The sequence below is a fragment of the Dermacentor andersoni genome, chromosome 8 (genome assembly GCF_023375885.2).
Source record: "Dermacentor andersoni chromosome 8, qqDerAnde1_hic_scaffold, whole genome shotgun sequence".
NCBI lineage: Eukaryota > Metazoa > Arthropoda > Arachnida > Ixodida > Ixodidae > Dermacentor > Dermacentor andersoni.
Genome location: NC_092821.1, coordinates 95,113,779 through 95,135,993, shown reverse-complemented (window position 1 = coordinate 95,135,993; position 22,215 = coordinate 95,113,779). Strand labels below are relative to the sequence as shown.

The following is a 22,215-nucleotide window of genomic DNA, read 5'->3' as shown; positions in this document are numbered from 1 at the left end:
AGGGAAGCGGCACAAAAGTAACCGCATCATACAAAAGAAGAGGCCTGAAGTTGTGCCGTATTGCCACAGAGTGGCTCACAATCTAAAGAATGTCGCCACTAGATATCAAATTCCGGTAGTGTTTTCCGCTCCTCAGAAACTGTCAATGTTGTGCAGCCGTATTTCTAAAACAAGTAAAAAACCTGATTGTGAAAAGAACCACGTGAAGTTTGTAGATTGCAGAGTCGGTGTGGTTTATAAGATTCCCTTGTCATGTGGCAAAGTGTATGTAGGGCAGTCAGGCCGCTGTGTTAACGAGCGCCTTAGAGAACATGAGCGATCCATACCAACAGGCACAGGTTCCCATTTGGCTCAGCATTGTCAAACATGCAAGTGCAAACCCATGTTTCGTGATACCACGATTCTGAAAAAGAGCCGTGACACCACCGCCCGAGAGTTATCGGAAGCTTTTTTCATTCAGTCATTGGGGTCACAGTGCATTAGTGTGCCTTCCTTAACCTTGTACAGCGCTGAATTTGGTTTTTTGGATTCTGTCGCATGAGTGCGCTCTTGGAATCGGATGTTGGTGGCTCCACCGCATGGTGCTCACTGCGCATGTTCCTCTGGTTTGAGCGGTCTATAAAGGAGTGACGCAATAAAATGATGTCAGTTGAGAGTAGCGCCTTGTCCTGTCGTCTTTCTTGTCTCTGTCGTTTTGCGCTAAACAAATTATTCATGGATTCGCACCAACTAGCCCGCCAACGCATTGTGCTGGATATAAATAAGTTGTCTATATTGCCGACCCGAGTCTCGAGCGCTGTGCGATCCTGCTGTTGATAATTTAAGGCTTGACTAACGAATCGTAGAGAGGTTCGTGTACAGTGTACAACCTCCGCGGATAGCTTAACTGCGTGCCTTAGATATATGTCCAGCGACTGTCAGATGTGGTCCCATCAAGAAGCATAGTACTTTATCATTGAGCATTGCCGCACATGGTGATACCTACCGTAGTTGCTCAGTGGCTATGGTGTTGGGCTGCTGAGCACAAGGTCACGGGATCGAATGCCGAATATGGCAGCCGCATTTTGATGGGGGCTAAGTGCGAAAACACCCGTGTACTAAGATTTAGGTGCACGTTAAATAACTCCAGGTGGTCGAAATTTCCAGAGTCCTCTACTACGGCGTGCCTCATAATTAGAATGTGGTTTTGGCTTGTAAAACCTCATCATTTTATGTTTTAAACATGGCGAAGAGGTAGGATATTTGATACCGACTTCAACTATTGTCAGAACATGTAAAATGTATACCTTTTGAAATCAAATCTTCTATTTGCTAAAATGATGGTAAATGAAAAAGATGTGGACTCCCTGGTACAGATACTGTAGCATCCGTAACTCTGGTAAATCAGGAACTTGTACAACCGAACAAGGTGTACGAATGAAGAAAAGCTAGTGTTCAAAGATATCATCAAAAAGAAGAAGGTTGCAACAATGGGTGGAATAGAAGTTGAATATCGTGGGCATCCCCTGAAAGTGGACGTCCTTGTAATGCAGGGTGCTGACTTCCTATTTATTTGATCTGGACCTGATATCAAGTGATTGAAAAAGAAAATTTCTTGCAGACGAAGTGGCGAAGTGACCGAAGCACAACCTCGGCGGCTTTTGATAGCTCAATTTGGGTACGGCTGTTGCCAGAGCTGCTCTGATGGCGGCAATGCGAAATATGTATCAGAGCTATGCGAGTAGCGCGCAGAGCACTTCGAACGAGCGTACAAAGAAAAGAAATAGAGGACCCAGGATGGCTAGAATTTGAAGGTCTAAAAAGTGCGCAGCCTTTCCCTTGGACCGAAATGTCGCTTTGTGCGATCACTCAGCTAGAGCGAAGTAGGGCGCGGCGGTCGGGGGCGCGGTGAACGAGATGTGCAGACAGCATGTGGGCGACAGTCGGTTGGCTCGAAGTTTTGCTGGCCTGCCACGTGGTTTGCAAGTTCTCTTCTGTCAGCGTGCCTCGTGAAGAATGCCATCAACAACCACAACAACAACAAACTCAGGGTTGGTGTTTTGTACCAGGATGCAAATTAGGCTACAAATCGTGCGCGGCAAAAGTGTCGCTTAAAAAAGAAAATAAAAAAAATAGCAGCTTTGGAAAAGTATATCCCAAGGCCCGACATGCTTTTACAGGAGAATTGAGCTGTCTATAAAAGCCCCTTTTCTGTGAGCTAAGGGATTTGAACCCATTTAAACATGTTTGTCCCTTACCTACATCAGAGCTGTTAGTTAATGTATGTAGCACGCATCGGGAAGACGATCTTACCACACGCTCCGCGGATCCTTTATGAACTGGGCAATTGATTTTAAAGAAATGCATTTGTCTTACGAATAACATTTTATTTTCATATTGTTTCCCAAGGTTCACCTTGCGAGAACTCGTGCACATTGTTAAAGGCCAGGAAGTCATAATGTAATAGGATACTCCTACTTTGAATGATGATGCGTTGCCTAGTATATTTCCAACACTGCCTAAATACATCTCTAAGTGCTTGCCGAAGGAATTGAAAAGACGAACTACTGTTTCAGCTGATTTTATCCGAGTGAAGAAGCTCTGCAAAGGCGCGAACACATCGGAGGACTCGCAGTCTGATTCGATGACAACAAACGTGGCGGATCTTGAAATTGCCGATGACGTGGCTACCAAAAATTTTATGTATAAGCTACTACTACAATCTGAGAATTTGTCACGCCAAACATTGCAGAACCAAAATGCAGTGTCGTACCATACTGCTTTTTTTTCAAAAGGCTGTTCTGCTTGAGTAAGACCGAGGAGACATCTCAACAACTTGCAGCATTTTCTTCCTTGGCCTATTTCGCAGTAAGCGTCATACACAGTCAGATGCGGAAGCCCAGGATGTTCTGACGCACTCAGAGGGCCTATCAGTGTGTTGTGGCATTGGGAAGGCTGTCAAGTACCAGCCCGTAGACCGATATGAGTGGCTAAATTATCTGTAGATGAGATCTACGTTATTGCATGCAATGGCTCTGCTTCCCTAGGGACGTTGCGGTTCATCACGTCCTAATACAATTTTTTTGAATTAGAAACAAATAACCCACATGTCATGATTGGTAGAATTGTTACAGTATTCGCATGTGCTGCTCTTGCATTTCTTCAGGTACATCACGTACACACAAAAATCAAAGATGTTCCTTATGTAAAGAGGTTGAAAATATCGTAATGGTCAGCTTGCTTCAAGCGAAGAAATAAGTGCGGCGACCTCTCCTAAATCTGCGGGGAGATGACTAGAACACGCCTTGCTTACCCTGAGATGGAGAAACAAGAAAATGCACAACGTGCTGGGCACCTTCAAAAGCCTGCAAAAAGAGAATTCTGTGATACAGGAGACTGTCTTTGACGAAATGGTGAACATTTCTTTTTAATCTTAGCTTCCATGCAACTAATATGCCCCTTTTTTGGTTCATTAAGCTTCCCAAGAAGCCGGAAAATGCTGTGCCAGCATGTTTTGGACAATCTTTGGACACATGCAGGTGCCAAAGTTTCTAAAGTCTTGCTAATAGCCGCAGTGATGGGAACATGTAGAGTACTGTAGAGGAAGAGTTACTGCTATACGCATCTGAACACGAAGCTCTTGCTATTCCTGCCTTTCCCATGGGAGCAGCAGAAGTGACCGTGAATCACGCTGATTACATAGAGCAACGCAGTAATGCTCATCTCGTTTATTAAGTCGAGCGCTATGTTACGTGAAAGCGAATTTTAGCCAGCTGTGAGTTATGCGGAGATTCCGGTATAATGCCAAAGAACAGTGCTGCAGGAGAGCTGAGAACTGAAATATTGAAAGAATGGGGCATTGGAGGCCTTCGGTACCTTTCAAATTCATTATATAATTTGTTCCAGACAATTGAAAGCCGAGTAACGCATCCATCTATTGCAATAAGCATTCATGCTAAAGTTCTAAGCAGCCTACTGTAGGTAGTAGGCAGCAGCGTGCCACAAATCGGCTGCGCTAAACACTGCACAGAACTGACAAAGTCCATACTCACGGTTTCTTTTTTTTTTTTTGCATTAAAATGATTCATTATATTTTAAAAGGACTGAATGTAGAAGAAAGTGAGAAGAAAATAAAGAGGCAGAAGCTCTGTGTAGTGAAAGCAACACCCAGGATTGACTCAATGATAATTCATTTTTTGTGAATTAAGTTAGGGTTTAAGGCCTTGACGCGAAGCGATCTCAATTTCTGTACAATTTTTAGCATACTGTCTCAGGAATTGCATGCTCTTAGGGTCATTGCAAAGCTGCCATTGTCTAATCTTCAAGGTATGAACGGGAATGGCCACTGGCACTATTAAGATAATTGCCGCAGTAAGAGTTGTTAAAATGTTTCTCAGGTTAGGGCAGGCTAATTTCAAAGAAATAGAACTACAACATATTGGGAAATGAACAGTTTTTATAGAGAAGAGGCCGTAAACATGTCCCCTTGAAGTCAACAAATCTCTTGATAGATTATTCTCCATTAAGGAGTCGACGAATCCACTAAAGTTGAAATCAATTCGCCTCTGCGAAACTTCTACTAAAGATGCGATACTTTCAAGAACTTTATCGAAGAATTATTGCATTATATCTGGGTTACTTTAACCTGCTAAGTGGCGTAAGTTTAGCGCTACTGCCGGGATCTATGGTAGTAGAGCCTGAGAGATGTATATCGTCTAACGGCAACATAATCGTTTACTGCTCACATTCATAAAAATTAAACGTGGCTCTGCTATCGCAAAGACCAGAGACAAGTGGAGCAGGGGGAAGGTAAAACTTCAGAAAAATCCATGCCGTCTTTCTCTGTGGGAATTTCGGTTGCGACGGCGCGCCATTTGAGGAGCCTGCCGAAAGAGAAGCAATTTCTTAAGACGCCATATCCACCGGTGTCGTGTGCCAAACGCTCCACCTAAGCGACGCAGCGGCAACCGCCACGCCTTAGTTCTGATGCGTCCTAGCTCCGACGCCATACCTTGTAGCTTCTTGAAATCCGCCGAAGGGAGCACGCGGGTTTTTATCGGATAGCAATGACGCCACACCAGTTGTGTCCCCGCCGCGCCACTCATTCTCCCATGCTAAGGCCCACCCACCCTCGCCATCTGGCTAAACTGCGCGGTCATATTTTGGTGCTCTGCATTAGTGCATTAGATAAAACAACTTCGGTTCTTCTTTTTTGGAAGCAGGCGCGTCCACAGCGTCGGCTTTTTAAATGCATAATCATTTCCACCCCTAGCCAACGAGGTAACATGTGCGCTCCTCCGTCACTTAAAACGATTTGTTCCAAGGTTGGGCCCGCAGCAGTCATCGCATTCACCTTCGTGCTGCCTCTCTACCGCGACCTAAGCGTCGAGAACACAGTGCACACGAAGGCATCAGCACTTGCCACACACTGTTCGCATCGTAGACAACTTTCAAGATAGGGACCGCGCGGCCACACCATACACAGCAGCCGCCGGAATACGGTTAAAGGTAAAATGCTGCGAAATGTTCGACCACGTCAAAATCCCCGTTTCAGATAACCAAGACATGCAGTATCCTGTGTGCAAAATCTCACGCTCGAAGTACAGGTCAGTGCTTCCGAAAGGGCTCGCAAAAAACGATGTTTTCCGTGCCTAAGCTGAAAAAAATCCCGCCATTATTTCCCGACGAAAATGACGTACAGTGAAGAATCTGGAGAACCAGCGCCCGTGCTGTCTGCTTTCGTTGCTTGTATTCCGTTCCGGTGTATCAGCTAACAGGTCCCGCACGTCTCCTTGCCAAAGAGTTAGTATACATTGTTGGCTGTTTCATGCGTTGTGGCAACACCGTAGCGCTCCGGCGACGTTATTTTAATGCGAAGTAGTCCAGTCGGGCTTCTCTATCTGGTTGTCTACGTTCAACAGCAGGGCCTCGATGCGTTCTGCCTTCACTCGAAGAAGAGCGCATTGGGGTGGACAAGCTAAAGGTGCGGTATGGTGCGGCTTTACACAGAAGTGATCCACGCGTGGCCCAGTTATGCTAATCGGTGAAAATTGGATGGTCCAAAGTGTAGTGTAGATGGGCCGGGAATATGACACGTCCTATCGCAGGCCAGAGCAGATGGAACAGGCTGCGTCATGCGCTTGCTTTCCTGACCTGCAGCAGGCTGTTCGGCTTCACTGAAGCGAGCGTGTTGCATTTCGCGTTCGACAAACAAAGGGTTCACTCGCTGCGCACTTGTCCGCGCGCGCTGCGGCAACAACTGATTGCCACGCTGCTGCGGGCCCACGTATAAAGCTTCGGGTAAAATTTTAGCGTCTCCGGCATGACATATCCGACATCTCGGACCACTCCCTGCCACGCTGCAAGCGCCGAACTCGTCGACAAATCAGACCGACGAGACAACTACCGCAATCTATGGTAAAGGATAGTAAGTAGCCGAACGTTGGCATCACCGGCCTAGAAGGGCTCGGCTCGGATATAAGTGTGCATAAAACTCACGGCCAGACAGGCCCGACTGCAGCGTTATAAAACTTCGCCCATGTCGCAGTGGTGGCATTGCATTTCTGCATGGCTTGCCGCCGCATCTATACTCGCGGACAACTTTCTGTGGCAATGAAGGGAAAGCTAGCGTCGCGTGGCTACTGCACATGTGTTACGGCGCCAAGTAGGCCGCCAGTGTTTGACAGTGATATTGCTTGCTCGGAACAGGCGCTTAACTGACGCAGCGTTACGTGCGACGGTTTCCCGTTTGCCAATACGCGGAAGGGAAGAGCCGCAAAATAAGTAAACTTTTACATTCAGTGGTGTGTTCCATGTTATTTAATGTTGGTAACAAAGAGTGTATGTTTTCTTTCCTCGCCCAAACACAACGTGGATGATAACTTGGGACTCTTTTCAGAAGCACTCTCACTTGTGCGCGCTTTGCCTCCATAGCTTTCTCTTCAATGGCAACACGGTATAAGAATAGTATAGTAGTCTAACACCGTAATTGCCACAGAAAATTGTCCGCGAGCATACACCATGGGGGCCACGTCCCGTATTTCGTGAAATATTCAGCATGCAGTTCCTGCTCGTTTCTCGCGATGCGCCCGATAAAGAGACGAAATTCGACGGGTCCAATGTGCACTCTAAAAAATATTCCTCGTTTTGCGGCAAATCTCCTGGTAATGTGTGACCAACGCTTTTCCGTAAATAAAGAACAATCATTTCCGTATAACGGACAGCCATAAAAGAGAAATCCTAATACGAAATACAAGTTGTTTCGTATGTAGAAAACGGAAGACTCTGTATGCTGTAATACAACCGTTTAAGTACAGTTGCTTCTCTTATTCAGAAAACGGAACACACTCTATATTAAATCTGTACAATGACCTTTAAAATACAGGCGCTTCCCGTAGTCAGAAAATGAAAGACTCTGTATGCTTAATATCTACTATATCCGTTAAAGTACAGGCGCTTCCCGTATTTCGTGTTACAGAGCATATCCATTGTTTGGAGAATGTCCCATCGGGGACAAAATGGCCCTATTTGAAGTAGTAACTTAGCGCGAATAAAAACACGGAAACAAGAAAGAAGGAAAAGAACGAGCACTTGTCCTTGTCCGTCTTTCTTGTTTCCGTGTTTTTATTCGCGCTAAGTTACTACTTCAAATATGGACGGCCATTTAGCCCAACAGTCAACTCATCCAAAGTGGCACAGTCGCGCGAGCGTCGACAGAGTTTTATTGGTGCGCTATCTGCTGGGATCAGCTGCGGTAACATCTGCGTTCAGAATGTGCATACGTGACCCACTGTTTACAGCGGTCTTGAACACAGAGATGCAATTTGGTCGACCATCGCATTTCTAGGGTACTTTTGTCCGCGATTTTACATATCCTTTAATGCTAATGTCACGAAGGCAGCTCATAGCCGAAGCAGCAGGTCACCATTAAGAAAGTTTTCTTGCCAACACACTGACATAGTTGAATGATAAAACATTTTGCAATTTGTGATATGAATGCATTGCATCGTATATGTACAAAAATGTGTGGAATTTCAGTCCTCAAGTTCATTAGTTCTAAGAAGCAGTTTTATTTTCTTCAATCACTCGTCTTGCACTTTTTCCTGGTGAAAGTTGTTCTTGACCTTGAACAACTTGCGAGGATAAACTTGCTGCAGCTGGGAAAAACAAATAGTATTGCTCAATTTCCGTGCTAAAGAAAGCGGGAAAACAGAATAATCACAGAACACAACAAAGCAGTAACTTCTCTTTTAGAAAAGCATGTACGTAGACCAACATTGTTGGAAAAAGGGATGTTGCTGTAGCCGACATTTCAACAAAGGTTCTTGTCATTAGGGTAGCAAACGCTTTCCTTGACAGCGGTTTTGTGCATAGCTCACTGGGCCCTACCACCAATGGGGGGGGGGAGAAGCTAGTGCAAAATGGTAAATCTAAAGCCCCTCAATTTTTAGGTAAATCAAGAGAGGCCGAGGTGTTAAAATAAAGGCAGAAAGGTTGTGCTTAGCAGTGGTGATTGTAATGGAGCAGGTAGGAACACTGCTGTCAGGTCTTGCAAAGAGTATGGATGACCAAAACAGAAAACGATGTAAACATGTAAGCAATCATTACTCCAGTAGTCTTAGTCTTCCCAGAAGTCAAAATAGGGATTAAGATAAACTCTTCGATGTTTGGAAAAAAAGCAATGACAAATTAAGGAAAACAAATTTTGTATCAAGATACATCTGGTTAAGATCAGTGTAAATGGTAAATGAAGGCATATTATAAATACACATTTTGTTGAAAGCTGATGAAGTAAAATATATTGATCGAACATTAAACAAGAACAGAAAAATTAAACTGGCTATGAACATAAAACAGTAAAAAACAGCCTGTGAAAAAAATAGGATGGGCAGTATGATAACCAGGCGCAATATTGTATATGTTATATATAATATTTATAAATGTTGGCAGGAGTGCTATCAAACTACATTATACTTGTTGCCACCACCAAGGTGAAGTTTGGTAACTGTTGTTGCAAGTGGAAGAAACAAATAGTCTTCCCCCATACTGACTCAAGGTATCCGGAAAACTTGCTAAACTTATTGTACCACCCGCCATCCCACCAGACACACAATTAGAAACCACATTAACTCTCATGGTGTCGAACATGCTATTCTAACACTAGGCATCAAGTGAGGAGAATTAGGGGATACGAGGGCCCAATTTTATTTGTTAGAACATCGAATAGGCAATACAATAATGCTACAATCGAACTAAGAAAGGAGCAGCCAGTTTGTGAGATGGTGACCGATGCATACGAAAGCTCATGACATTCTGTGCAGCAGGACGTTGCTGTTGAGGCGTTATGCGCACAAGTGCAGTATTTCATGCAAAATGACATCCTCCAGACAAACCTTCTGCAGACGTGCCAACCTTAGAGTTTAAAAACACGGCAGTGTAAGGCAAAGACCTCTATATTTGTTAAAAATTACTAAAATTATTGGAATATATATTATATTTACTGTTCGTTAAACATTCAGATTGTTGTCTACAGGTGCTGTAAACAGGCATCCTGCTTTTGCAGTCGTAGCAACAATGACCTGTGGCGCAGACAAGGAGAAATGCTTATGAAGTTTATGCAACTGTATGCCCTACAAATTACAGCCTCCATCCCATTACAATCTCATAAAGGAGGAGGAGGAGGAAAAAGCTTTATTTTCTGGTGGAGGATGCATATACCAGAGTAGAAGAAAAAAGTGTACCCTAACCATTTCTGTTGCCAATGCCTGTGCACTAGCAGTTATACGTAATATGGCAGTTATAATTGTTTTTACACAAGCTGTATTTCCTGGAAGCTGCTGCCAGTTTACCGGTACACAAGTGTAATACATTTAGGGGAAGGTAAAACTCTCTGACGAAGTTATCTAATATTAGACAATTGGAATGCAATATTCTCCAAATATGTAAGGCGCTATGTGCCATCCTATGCAGTAAAACACATTTGAAGAAATTGAATTGCCACCTGGGCCTTCAAAAGGCGAAGAGTGTGTTCTGTATAAACTAGTGCACCTGTATCACCTGAAGCTGTGGAGAGTGCATTTAGCATCACTTGTGAAGGGGTCTAATTTAAGCCGCACACAGTAGAAATTTCCATGCAGTTTTGCATAATTTAAAACCAATTTTTGTTTTTTAAAGGTAATGACTCATGGGGCAATAACATATACACTGTGATCTTCATTCCCAAACAATCAAAGCTAATAGCACCACCCTAATTGTTATGCGCCTTATGTTTCACATTTGCTGCCGAATACTATTAGTGTGGGATGCTGCGGTTGGCGGAGAAACGTATTTATGGAGCAATATAACGTATTAAGTGCTGTGATCTCAGTTCTTTCACTGCTCTTTAAGTTTCAGCGGGTCTAACAGTAAAATTATGAGGACTACATACAACATGTATATTGCACGTGACAACCCCCATGAAGTATTTAGCAGTCTGAATTGAAAAGGATTGCAGATTTATAACGGAAGGCATATGTTATTGCACTGAAGGAGTGGCATCATGCCAATGATTCTTGCATTTAGTGCTATATTTGTTTTTATATTCTTCAGTTGCAATGTGTATGCATTGTCAGCGATATCACCTCACATGTTTTAGATTGAATGTTTTCCTAATTCAGGCAAATTCGTATTCGCAAATATCCTTGTGGATGATACCAAGAACTTGTTTATCAGGAGTACATCTTTAACATTTGCAATATACGAGGCTCTTGGAGGCATATCTAAGCCTGGGACGCACACCACCCTCTGATCTGATCTGCAAGTTTCCAGAAATAATCTACAAGATTTCTTATGATGAATGTAAGTTTTCTTCTACGGCGAAACAATAAATTTAAACACGTCAATTATGCGGCATAAGAATGATGTAAGCCAGAAGCAAGCATCAAGAAGCACTGCATCATGAAGCACTGTCGCCTGACACACATGGACAGTCAAAAACAAGAATAATTGGGATGATTTAAAATTAATGAAATCTATCTTCTACGCTATATCTTAACTCTGATAATTCAGCCTACTACCACTACCTTCACCAGAAACGTTTATTATCCTATCTACGCCAAATCATCCTGGCCGATATTGAAGCCTTCATAAGCTGCTTTTTTCACTGCTAATTCACTACGGTAAATAGGTGTGCATATGAAAACAATGCCATCGACTAATTTCCCGTTTTTTTTTGATAAATGATAAAGGAAGGATTTCACAATTAAACTGCATTGAGGTTGAGCAAGTTTTATGTTTGAAGCTGTTGATTCTTTTTCTCTTTGGCATCTTTGACCCACCTGGTTAGCTAAGAATGTAGAATAGTTGCGGGAGAAAGGTGGTGGCGCCGAATTAAACTTGTGGCCCAGGGGTCCTTTTCACGTTAACTGGAGGAACTCCTTCTGGTGTTGGATTCTGCAGTCATCCGCTGTGGCCTCGGTATCTTTCTAAGGCCATGGCCATCTCTAAGAAACCTTGTCTCCGCAGGCTGCATAAAAAAGGACAATTTTCTGAGGTTACTCTTTTTCTTAAAAGAACCCATTTAAGTTGTACTCATAGCTTTCCGAGAAAAAATTACCGCATGACCGGCAACTCAAGGTACTTTACCGGCCTTCGCAGGCTTCTTTCATGCAAAAAAGGCTTTTATGTAGCAGACAATGAGCAACAGAAATCTGCATCAGGAGGCTTCTATGTTGGTCTACAATTTTTCCATTGACACTTTTCATCTAATTATTTGAGAACTTTAATGACTAATTAAGAGTAATTATGTAATTAGGCAGAATGCAGAAAATATTCTGAGTATATCCAAGCGACGGCAAACAACATTACCTTGCTTCAGTCTAGTTGCACAGCATTTACATATTTCTAGATCTTGGTACAATATAGTTTGGACACCCTGTAAATCAAAAAACAATATTACAATTTCCACAATCATGTCGTGCGTGTTATTGGTGACTGTGGCTGCTTCAAGTGATTCTTTGGGTAAGGTGCAAGCAGTTTTCAAGTTGAATTGTTTTGCAGCAAGGGCGTGCAATCTGGAATATCAAAGGAAAGGTCAAGTTCTGTTCACTATTCAGATGTTTAACTAAGAGATATAAGCAGTAGAAAATGAAACAGGACCCAACACCTAATATAAACACTGCAAAATTTGAAAATCTCAACTGAACAAGAAAGAAGATTTGAGAATGTAGCGAACAACCACCAGCTTATGTGGTCTGCTATGTACTCCAAGTGAACAAGTTGTTACCGATATGCTTGGGTACTTATGAACTTAACAATCAGCAGCTTTCAGCAGTGTATTAACACCACTATATGAATTGCGTTCTGAAGATTTGTGGTCTGAAATCCTCATCAACTTGTTCTGGCATATATTGTGTTGACATCAATCTGTATTCTCAAAAACGGGCTCACAGAAAGCAAGCTAGCAGCACAATTTCTCTACAGGCAACACCGCCTTAAGTCTCAAGATAGGGTTGCCCCGCAGATAAAGTGGATAATGCACGGCAAACATCATAAACACTCTTACATGCTGTGGTCTCCTCGCTACGCTCACGGCGCGCACGCTCTGATATCGCGCGCGCCGGAAGACCACCGCGGGTTCGAGCACTCCGAGCCGCCATGCGTGTAGGGAACCGCGCCTGCGCCTGCTCCGGCTCCGCTCCGTGTGCCGACGAGCAGCTGCGCGCGTACGCGCCCCGCCGACTCCAGCTTAGGGGAAGGCGAGACCGCGCGTGCAGCAAGGGCGACCCAAGGCAAAGCTCTCAAGAAGCCACAAAGAACATTTAATACGCTGGGACGCAATACAACGTGCAAGGGCTGGGCATGCGAACTTCTGCGCTACCACCTGCCGCGCCACCTCAGATTTTCTATGCATACCTGCTTCTTGTTTTCATCGCCGACGCATGCAGGACAAACGCGGATAAGCAATTGGATTGGATTGGGAAAACGTTTATTGAGCCTGCAGCAAAGCGCGAAGGCGCGCTTCGGACGTGGCCTACGTAGTCATCGTGGCGGGTGCTCTGCGAGGATCCCCGCTCGCCGTTGCCGGCTCGCCAGACTCCTGCCTCGCCAGCGATTCGATGACCTGCTGGACGGCCTGGAGTTGTTTTTATTAGTCCTCGCCCCGCGTGGCTTCCTCAAGCTGCGGCGGTATTCTTTATTCAGACATATCCCCGCTTAGCCCGAAAGCGTTACAGCAGGGGGGTTACAAGCATGAAAAGAATACATCTTGATTCTCACTGCACACCTGTTCACATGACAGTCCATTCCACTGAGCGATAGTTCTTACAAAAAAAGAGTTGGCATACAGGCCCGTCCTGGCCCGGTATTCTCTAATTTTGCACTGGTGGTCCGTGCGTGCCGATATATAGCTTGGCGGTTTTAAGTACATTTCCCTATCAAGTCCAGTTTTGTGGTGATAGATTTCATACAGAAGCTTTAGCCGCAGCTTCTTTCGGCGAGACGACAGGGACTCCCAGTTGAGCTCTTTTTTCATTGCTGTGCAACTGTACCTCCTCCCGTACCTACCCGAGACGAACCTGGCTGCTCTGTTTTGTATTTTTTCTAGTTTATTTATGAGACATATCTGTGACGGGTCCCATAGGGTACAAGCATATTCCAAAATGGGTCGTATACAAGTTAGGTACGCCGTGCTTCTAAGGTTAGAATTTGCGCATTTTAAATTTCTTTGAATGTAATTCAGAGCAACTGCCGCCTATACGTCCTGAGTTAGTGTCGCTTGGATGTTTGGAGCAATCCCATAGCATGTGCTCGAATTTGGCCGTCTCCATGCAGCGTGCTCTGCGCTTGTCATGGGGGTGCGATACTGGGTACATCCTATGCAATAGCGCCGGGCTTGGAAGGGTTCTCGTTTGTAGTTGCCAGAACAGCACGGCCTGCGACCTGCTCAGCCCTTTGCAGGGCGGCGGGAGAAGTCTGCGGGCCAGCCGCTAGCCTTGGTCAGTTCGTTATAGCTGGTCATCCGTTCTTTGGCGCTGAACCACAGCGGGCAGCCGTTGCCTTGGGCGCAGTCGGTTAGTCCTCGCGCTCGGGCGTGTGCCGTTTCGTTGCGATTGGCATGCTTCTCCGAGGCTTCTCCTGCGTGCGCCGGGAACCAATTGATTCGAGTCCTCTTGTCGCGGTCTGCCTGTCGGAGCAGGACGCGTGCCGCCGTTGGGGCAATTCTTCCTTTGGCGTAGTTCCTCACCGCCTGTCTCGAATCGCTGACGATCATGTGGCATTCTCGGTCTACGATGGCCAGGGCGATGTCTATTTCTTCTGCTTCCTCCACTTGCTTGCTCGATGTGCTGGCGGTCGCCCGCACGTTGCCTCCGGAGTCGACCACCGCGATCGCGAAGCCGTTGCGGCCAGCGTATTCGGCTGCATCCACGTATCTGGCGCCGGTGTCTTCCGCGCGCAGGTCCGTCAGTGCCTTGGCTCTAGCGCGTCTTCTGCCTTCGTTGAATACCGGGTGCATGTTCCTCGGCAAGGGGTCAACCCGCACGTTCCGTAGTACGTGGTCGGGGACGGGGCATTTTGGTCCCTGGTGTTCGTGATAACCGATGCCTAGTCTGCACAGGATCTTTCTGCCGGCCTTTGCTGATGACAGTCTTTCCAACTTAGAGGCTCTTTGCGATTCGGCGATCTCGTCGAGCGTGTTGTGTATGGCCAGCTGGAGGAGACGTTTCATGTTGGTAGTTTCGGGTAGACCGAGGGGTGTCTTGTAAGCCCTCCGGACTAGGATGTCTAGCTTCTTCTTTTCGCTTTTCATCCCCTTGTGGAAGGCTGCCACGTACACTATGTGGCAGAGTACGAAGGTGTGTATAAGACTGATGAAGTTTTCCTCCTTCATGACTCCCTTCTTGGTGGTAACGCGCTTGAGCAGTCTGGTGGCGTTGGCCGCCTTGCCCATGATGCGGGTGACGGTGTCTCCGTTCCTGCCGAGCGCTTCGATCGTCATGCCCAGGACTCGGATCTTGCTGACCATCGGTATTGTGTTACCATACCAGCTGCGGATCTTGATCTTTTCGTGTTTCCTTTGCTTCTTGATTCTATGCGTTTGCATCGGTTGGTAAAGTAGGAGCTCCGCCTTACTTGGGGAGCAACGCAGTCCCGTACCTTCCAGGCTTTTTTCGATCGTGTTGACGGCCGTCTATAGTGTGGATTTTATGCGGGCACCACTGCCCCCGTCCACCCACAGCGTAATGTCGTCCGCGTATATGTGCGCTTCAGTCCTTCAAGCTGGCATAGTCTTTTGGCAACTTGAATCATAACAAGGTTAAATAGCATGGGTGAGATGACGGAGCCTTGGGGAGTGCCCTGGCTCCTTAATGTCTTCTCTTCCGTCTTTAGGTCGCCGGCTCTGAGCTCCACCGTTCTGCCGGTGAGGAAGTCTTTGAAATATTTGTACGACCTCTCGCCTAGGTTTAGATGGGATACCTGCGCGAGGATGGCAGAGTGCGTCACTTTGTCAAAGGCGCTTTCTAGGTCGACCCGAGGACGGCTTTGGTGTTCCTGGTTTCGCCGTCGATGACCTGATGTTTGATAAGTAAAAAATCTGACTGCCTTCCCACTCTGTTAAGAAAGCTGACCAGCAAAGCTGTGTATGTGGGCCCCTTAATGGCGAACTGCACCTCCGCCGTATGTCGGCCCCGCATTGCACTGCCTTCGGGATCGGCTCACGTATGGGGAATGCTTAATGCCTGCTTCACCTCCACTGCAGGTCGGCCTGGCATGGCGTTACATTCGGGATCAGCCCACGTATGGAGAGAGCTGAACGCTTTCTTCACCTCCGCGGCGGGTCAGGCCGGTATTACGCTGTCTTCGGGATAGTGCTCTACACACAGATGCGATAGTGGGGAAAGTAGCCCTTAAGAGGAACCTTTAGCTCTGGTGGTGCTATCTAAATACATGTAAAAGTAGAATTTGTTTTTCGCCACAACCACTGCGTCAAATTTTACAAGGTTTGTTGCACTTAAAAGAAAAACTTAAATTCTAGTGACTGTTGGTTTAGAATCCTTGGTTTAGGTAAACATTTGTTTATTCAACATTGGCAAAAATCGCAAATTTTCAGAAAACGAAACCATCAAGTTTACAACTCTGTCTTTCGGTAATGAAAACTGATATCACAATTCTGTACATTGCATCTAACAGCACATCTAAAGCTGACAAAATTTATATATTACGCATGAATATTACAAAATTTAGTAATTTGGAAATACAGCTTTTCTACAACCCTTGTTCACGATGTAACGACTTCACGTAAGATATAAATCGACATATTGGATTTGTCCGCTTTGCATTGTCGAAAGGATGCTGTTTACAGAACCGCGATATCAGTTCTTGATGCGAAGTTATTAATTTGTAAACTTCGTGCTTCTGTATTTTTCGCCCTTTCGAATTTTTGAATATCTTTTACCAGAATTTAAGCCCTAAATAGAAATTCCGCTTCCAATTGTCACTAGAATTTACCTTTCTCTCCCGAATCCAGCAAATTTCATTGAAATCTGTCCAGGGGTTATCTCAGAAAAGCGTTTCGGCGTTTTACATCTATTTGAATAGGCCGCGTCGGAGTTGGGTCCGAGTTAAAGCTTACTCTTAACGACATCGGTGTAAAAAAAGAAAAGGAATAAAAGAATACAAGAAAAAAAAAAGCGTCTCAGCCATAGAGTTTCTCACTATAACATCTAGAGGGAAATCTGGCGCCACCGTCTATGGGAGTTTCTTAAGGGGGCACCGTGCCGTCATGGGAGTGACGGTGTATGTGTCTGCGAGGCTCGTGTTGGTTGGTGTTGTAAGAGGCTTCGTCTAAAACGTGGGTATGGCTACACAAATAACGCGTTCTTGAAGTAAAATCTTCATAAAATGTTTCCATTCGCGCATATTACATCTTTACTCACCCACGATGCATGACAAAGCGAAGAAAAGCAAGAACAGACGACCAACTGTTTCAAAACGAGCGCGAACCTTGTCGTCTGTCTTCCAACTTTAGCGGCCCGCTGATACTTTTTACGTAACATGTAGTCGTACACACAATAACAAGTTCTCATAGTTAAACTAAACATGTTTTCGCGTAATAAGAAAGCTAAAACAGCTTTTCACGTGCTGTTCTAGTAGAAAATGAATCATTGTGACATACGGGACGGTACTTGCTAAGCGCGTCTTCAAGGTGTCCTGTCTCTACGAGAACGATGCCAATCCGAATCCACAATATACCGGCATTCCCATGCCTACCACAGCGCAGCAGCACCAGACTTCCCTCTAGGTAATGTAGTGAGAAACTCTATGGCCTCAGCCATCAATATCGCCGCCTCCGATTTCGTCATGATGGCACTGCCACCATCGGCACGGCTCCGTGAGCAGCTACCAAGCTGTTCACTTTCGTTATCTTCCTTCCCTCGGTGGCAGCACATTGTCTTGATGCCAGCGACGCGCTAAATCTGCACCATCATTCCGTCATGCATCGCTTCGGCGACCAAGCAAGCTTTCGGCGCCCCACGTTCACTGCCTTATTGACACTAAAACTTTAAAATGCTTGCCTTCGAGAAAGCAGCATGAATAAAAATGGAACACGACTATGTGGCCATGGGGAACATGTTCACCGGGCCATACTATTGATGACAGCATCATAAAAAACTAGACATAGAGAAAGAAATTCAACAAGAGGGGACACTTTCAAAAACTGGCAACAGGAAACACGTCACGCCTAGTTTCAACTCCATCCGTTAGTTGAGGCGAGCGTCAGAAAAAAAGTGTGATATAAACTTCCGGACAACGTTTTATTTTTTTTTATTCTTTCCTACTAGAAAGTGAAAGAGTTTTGCGTGTAAATGAACTTATACTTTCCAACTTATTTTTGTTGCGTTGCCTAGCAACAAGCTAGCGGCACGCCAGACGCGCGTGCATACGTCATGCGCCAGACAAGCCGCAGGAGTGAGCGAGGCCAGCTGCGCATGTGAAACCAACGCCTCCTTTTGGTGAAACTCGCGTGCTCGGCGACCCGTCTCGTCTCTTTTGGACGTAGCCCGTTTTTTGGGCTCCCGGCGCTCTCTTGTGTTCCGTCTGCACTTCGACACGGCACCGTTGCATTACTGGACTACAGCAAGGTGAGCAATTTTGTTTGACAGTCTGCGATTTAGGCTTACTGCACAAAACTGAACCTATATAGTGGTGCAGTTATCGAAAAACAGCGCCGCAGTCCAAGCCTAGTTAATATGAGTTAATTACTCGTACTGGGAAATGTTTGCGACGCTTTCTATGAACCCAAGCATAATTATAACCTATTTCGGTAGGTTTTCGGCACGCTCGCCGCACCTGGCTTTCTGACGAAAAGCACCTTGGCCGTGTGACGCAGTTTCGCGTGTACTTAATCTTACCTGGACAAGTTTTGGCGCTTTCTCTGACCCCATACATTATTTTAACTAATTTCACTACTTTTTTGGGTACTTTTCAAACACAGTGACCGCGCTCGGCGTAGTGGCGCAGTTAGCGAAAAGCAGCTCGGCTGTGTGCCGCAGTTAGTTTCGCGTGTACTGAATCTTACTGGTAGTAGTTCGTGACGCATTCTCTGACCCGAAAAAGTAGTGTAATTTATTTGGTAACTTTTTCGGATATCTTGAGGCATGCTCGTCGCGCCTGGGGTTGTGAAGCTGTTAGCAAAAAAGCAAGCCGGCCATGGTGATTTAGTTTTGGGTGTACTGAATTTTAGTGGGACAAGCTTTTGACGCATTTTATAGCCCTGCAACAACATATACATTATTTCGGTACTCACGCTTGTCGAAAACGCGACGAGCGATTGCCGAGAGTGATTAGATGGGAGTGTTGCATGCGCTGGCAGGACGCGCAAAAGATAACACGGAGGAGCTCAAGAACATATTTATGTATTCTGAGCGACTGAAAACAGGCTTTGCACCCACAAATCTGTCTTGAGTGCGACTATAAGGCATTCAGCGAGCGTGTAAGATGGTCTGGCTGAGTCGGTGTTGTAGCCACCTCTGTGTACTTCGCGTACCATCGCGTCGACTGATGCCAAGTTGTTTTGGAAACGCGCAGTCACCCGTGTATTTGTGCACTTAAATCAGTGGGGTGAAATTCCCCGGTTTCGGTGGCAGAGGCAATTGGCGCCATCTCTGTAATGGGCGAACGCAAAAATCCGTTTCCCTTGCATAGCCTCGTAGATCGTCGCGCGCACGCGCGCCGATCCAGGTGGCCTAGCCCTTCCTAATCCCCAACTCCTCTCCAATCGCCCTCCCTCGTTACTTCCCTCGCAACTCCCTCACCTTCGACTGTCTCCGCGCTCACGCCGAGCGGCACCGCCGGCGCGGAGCCAGCTTAGCCCTCTGCATGACGTTTCATGTTTCGTTATCTGCTGTTATCGCGAAACGTGCGCTGCTGTGCGTTGACTGCCGTGGCTAGTTTCGTCAGTTTCGTGGTCCTCGGTAGCTGCGTGCTTCTGGTCCGCGATGTTTCGCCCGTTTCACGACTCGTATCGCTCGTGCATCGTGCAGTGGTGCACAAATACCCCAAAAACAAGCCCTGCAAGGTTGTTCCGGGTGCCTAAAGACAACAGGTGAGCGCTCAGACCCAAGTTCATCAGAAGGTGCATGTACACGAACACAGCCCTGTCCATTTGTGTGCTCCATGTGGCTCCGGACGTCGTTCCGCCTTGATTGTGCTACACTTGCCTCTTCCCGGTAGAGAAAGCTGACAAATAGATGTTCTTCCTCATTGTCACCTGGTCTGTGACTTCAGTATCTTCAGTATCTGCAACTTCAGTATCTTGCCCAGCTTTCCATACCACCCTCAGTGCTTTTTCTGTGTGTCACGTTCTACAAACGTACTAACAGCTGAAAAATTACTGTTAGTGTTTGTGTACTATCTCAGTAACCCCCGATGGGAAAACCGCGCGAACAACCTTCATGTGTAGGCATGATACGCTTTTCTTTTTCTTCTGGAAATCATGAGCATTGCAAGAGTCCTACATGCAGATTTTTGCAGTTCGTGTTTATTAAACACAGGAGAGCCCAGTAGGTACGACTTAGTGCCTTAAGTGACGTAATTTTATTGCTAAGCATTGCATTCTCGTCGAAAGAAAAGTCGTGTTCTTGTCTTATTTTACGTGGTCTCTGGTTGAGGAATAAGCCTTTCTGTGAATGTTTTCTATGTGCTGCTGCAAAAGCCGACTACCTTCTGTTCCACTTGCCACCGTTACTCAAGTTGTGGCCAAGTGCAAAGTAATGTGATAACGTGTTTCAGTTTTTAGTACAATGTTATTTTTTTCTGCCATGTTTTTTCAATTTGTTCAGCAGTAATGAACATGTCACGCATTTCTTATACTTTCGTGCAGATTTATAAGTAAGCTCTTTCTTTTGGTATGGCTCTCAATCAAACAATGTTAGCATTTTATTCTATTTTTTAGGTATTTTGAGTGTGTTTTTGCCATTACCAGTGAGTTTTCCCTTTTTATAGTTGTCATGACTATGTCATACATGTCGTCCAGTTTTGTGAAATATCTTCGTGCACATATCAGAAGCTCGTCTACATTTCGGTCTTCAGGACGTTATATAAAAATCTTGTTGTTTTAAGTGTGTGTACAGGAATCACCTTCGCGTTTTCTAGCGCTTTATTTTGTGATTTCACCGTCCGTGAACTTGTGTGTTTAGTACTCTTGTATCTGTCATGCACTTTTCACTTTTGCTCATTTTTTGAGCGTGAATCACACCACATTATAAAAAAAAAAATCTGTTTTCGGAAACGAAGTCAATAAAGCGAGACTAAAACATCTGTTGTGTTGGAAGTGGAATGTTTATGTCCCGGCACATGCTGGTATAATAGAAGTATGGGCAAGACTGCATGCCTGCCAACGCATGGCCCATGGCGCACCACGCGCCAGCTCGCAAGCAATGCCAATGCGCTGCGTAGCGTGCGCATTGCTTGCGAGCTGGCGCGTGGCGCGCCGTACAAGCGCGCTATTAAAAAAAAAAAAAAAAACGCGCCGCTTAGGGGTAAAAACAAAAAGTGAGCGGCGCGCGCGGCATGGGGGAAAGGGGGAAAGGGAATGGAGGGGGTCGGCATATAAAAAACAAAAAGGAAAGAAAAACGTTTGAGAGAGGAGGTGCGGCGTGGCTGCTGTTGCTGTTGCCATGACAACGTAAACAATCATGTGCGCTGCGATTTTGCTTCTGCGTCGCCCATTGGTTAGGGCCATAACTGAAGGGGACCTTGGCGCTAGCGTCGAAAGAGCGTCTTCTCGAAAACAGCCAATGGGAGCTAAACAAAGTTTCTCCCCTCCCCCCCCCCCCTGCTTAATGTGCAGGAAATAATGCCCGGGAAGGGAGGGGTGCTTGAAAATTGGACGTTTTGTTCAGATTTTATGGCATTGTTAGGGAGGAGTCTTTGCTGCGAAATGTACGTAAAAGTGAATTTGTCTGTAATGCCGCTCATTCACCACTTACGCACGTTTCGCCTCTACACGCAATACTCCTGTTAGGTCAGTATATCGAAATGATACATGCTTGTAATTTACTTCCTTTCAGCTGATGTCATCCGGGGGAGCTTCGTACGGCAACGACTGCTGCTTACCTGGTGCCCCAACTTTGGATGAATGTAGAAGCCCGGAACGAGTATTAATATAGAGCAAAATAAACATTTCATCATTTCAGAAGACTTCTTGCGTTTTCTTTATGAATTTGCACCGGACGGTATCGGCGGAGTCTTGTAAAGGTCGTTCGCAATCACTTTTACTAAATAATGAAACGATTCCACGCCAAGGCCACGCGGGGTTCAGCAGAAGCGAAAAAGAATAAATGAATGCCGCGCCGAACAGTGGAGCCGGCGCGGCGTGTACCAATTGGTGTTCAAAACGCGCGCGCACAAAACCGAAACCGGAAGGAGTTAATACCATCCGCTTGGTGTGCTACAGTCAATTCAGCCGCTGGGCTCTATGGGAGTGTCCGCTCTTGTTGAAATTTCTTTCTCTATGGACTAGATGTGGCCAGGTTGACTTTACAGGTTTGGAAGGAATGACTGACGGGCTAGTTACTTCATTATCACATAAGGAACAGCGCTTAAAGTTAGCGCAGTTTGTGTGTGGTTCCTCCTTTGTGTCCCGACGTGAAGTGCTGTTCTTTCTGTGACTTTACAGATGTTCTTCTTCTTCGTCAGTTACGTCTTCCAAGGGCGTTTACTTGGAAAATTTTTGTTCGCATGGCTCTTACAGAAGCA

The 22,215-nt window shown here is 45.6% G+C and overlaps 1 long non-coding RNA gene across 1 annotated transcript; it reads left to right on the top strand.

Moving 5' to 3' along the window:
* Positions 1-19,381: 19,381 nt before the first annotated feature.
* On the top strand, positions 19,382-21,655 carry LOC129384265 (uncharacterized). Its single transcript, XR_008612000.1, has 2 exons — positions 19,382-19,561; positions 21,528-21,655. It is a non-coding gene; the product is annotated as an uncharacterized lncRNA (long non-coding RNA).
* Positions 21,656-22,215: the final 560 nt, after the last annotated feature.